The sequence below is a fragment of the Phoca vitulina genome, unplaced genomic scaffold (genome assembly GCF_004348235.1).
Source record: "Phoca vitulina isolate PV1807 unplaced genomic scaffold, GSC_HSeal_1.0 scaffold1, whole genome shotgun sequence".
Lineage (NCBI taxonomy): Eukaryota > Metazoa > Chordata > Mammalia > Carnivora > Phocidae > Phoca > Phoca vitulina.
In genome coordinates, this window is record NW_022589704.1 from 11,419,347 (window position 1) to 11,421,873 (window position 2,527).

The window sequence follows — 2,527 nt, forward strand, 5'->3', positions numbered from 1 at the left end:
GAAAGAAAGAAAGAAAGAAAGAAAGAAAGAAAGAAAGAAAGAAAGAAGAAAGAAAGATGCTGCTGTTGTATCCACAACGTGGCACATGTACACAGTGTGGTCCCTGGTTTTCCTTGACACACTCAGCTCTCTCTTCTTCCTCCTGAGCATGGTCTACACTAATTCCCACCTACATGAAGCTATCACAAAATTCACAAGGAAATCAGACAGGATCCACGTATGGGGGCTTGGTGACAGGGGCTGAAAAGCACGGGAAGGGTACTCTGCATGCACACATCCTGCGTCTCACCTCAGTCCTTGAATGTTCCTCTCTGTAATCTAATTGCAAAATATGGGTCTTCATTTAGGTTATCTGAATAATTGGGAAATTTATAGGCAGGGCCTATAAGGATTTGAAAACAAAGTGAGAAAAATATCAGATTGAAAAATGAAAATATTTGCTGAGCTCAATTGAACTACAGAAATATTTTCCTTAAATTGTGATCCATCTTTTTGTTTTCAGTACTTAGTCCATCTGAGAAACATGTGCCTTGTGGCAAAAGATGAGGAAAGTTAATGCAGGGCAACAATTGATGATCTTCATATTGCAGTGACAATAACCTCTGCCACTCTCTGGCTCTGGTCCAAAATAGACCAAAAGTGTCAGAGAGAACATACACCAAAGAGTCCACAGGGAACAAGAAAGCCATGAGATTTCAGGGCTATGAAGCCACTCTGGATGTTTTCAAGAACTCTCTCTCCACCTCTGATGGAAACAACTGCAGCAAGCATCACACTTGGCCTTGGATTACAATTCTTTGTACACAACCCACCCCACCCAAAGACACTCTAAGACAGGATCTACTCCATCTTTGAACTGGCTTCAGCACTTTAGACCTGTCTTTATATCTTGGGATTTCTCAGAGAACATTTGTCAACAGAAAGTCGACTCTTCCGAAATATTTAAATCCTTCTAAGTACGCCTCATGATCTGAATCATAAAATGTCATTTGTATTTCAATTTGTATCTTCCAAGTGAATGATGGCTATGGAGGATTAACTGAACTCTGGTTTCCGCTAGGTGTAAAGGAAACAGATCTTGCTCATAAAACTGTTTTCCTATCAAGAATAGACTGCCACAGTCTGGCAAAAGGACACACATTCAATGACCACTCAGAGCCCCTCTAAGCTCATGAGTCTAAAAAAAATGGAAATAAAATTTAGAAACATACTTCACAGTTTAAGTTATTAAGTAAGATCCGAGGGGCACCTGGGTGGCTCAGTCAGTTAAACATCTGACTGTTGGCTCACAGTCAGTTAAACATCTGACTGTTGACTCAGTCAACATGACTCAGGTCATGATCTCAGGGTCATGAGACCAAGCCCCATATCAGGCTCCAGGCTCAGCATGGAGTCTGCTTGCGATTCTCTCCCTCTCCTTCTGCCCCTCCCCCCTTTAAAAAAAGAAAAAAAATATTTGAAATGAAGTCAAAAGAAAGCTTGAGCCTCAACAACACCCCAATTGAGGTTAAATTAATATAGACAGAAGAGAATGAAGATAAATCCCATGTCCATCAATGCAGACCCACTTAGCACAACCTGGTGGCATTACTTTTTGTATTTAGGGAGCTAGAAAGCTAAACTAATAATACCAAAAGTCTAAATGTGCACTGCTGGCTGAGTTTAGAGGGGAAAAAAATGAAAGGGCCTACACGGCAGGGGTAGGACTCCGCCCTTGACACAAAGAGTAAATGGCCCCAACAGATGGGAATCTGAAGCAAATGTAGCCGTCCATATTTTGGTAGCAGGTATATTTCTGAAAATTTGTTTGAATTGTTTCTTTGTGAATAAAACAGGATTTTTTATGAATTAGGGAGACTTGTTTCTCTATAACTGAAACTGTCATTTCAAAATAGAATTCAAAATGTAGGTAAATCATTCTTTCAAGTGTCCCGTTGGTGTTGGTACCTGGAATGCATGGACAGCAGGGGCAAGAAAGCTACTCCCATGGTCCTTGCCTTGCTCTGCTATCATTGCCTGTCTTCCAAGGGATGTTTAAGTGAGAGTAAGATGTTCCAGGAGGTGGGATACGATAAAATCAAAATAAAGGCAAAGAGAAACATTTAATGATAAAAGTTTTTATTTTACTAGAAAATTTAGAAAAGAGCTATTGACAAATAGGGATGCAAGATGAAAAAGGAGCAGACATAAAAGCACACACACGGGAAGGAAATAATCACATACATCTAAGGAATAACAACGTGACCCTGCCTGATGGAGCGCATGATGTCAGCTCTTCTTTCCGAGTTTTCATGTCCTTGTTTTTGCTGTTTCCTATTTGATTGGAAACTTTCAGTTAGGAAAACTAGGAACACCCAAAGCAGAAAAAAGAGGAAACTAAATCCAGGAGCAAAGTCAGCCCCAGAGGGTAAGTCTCAGAATACCAGAGGACACAGGTGGAACAGGTGAATGGAGGGGAGGAAATCCCCAGTAGCTCCTGTGCAGGGGCCGAGCCGCCGGCCGCCTAGCAGCAACATTGCTTCTTGCA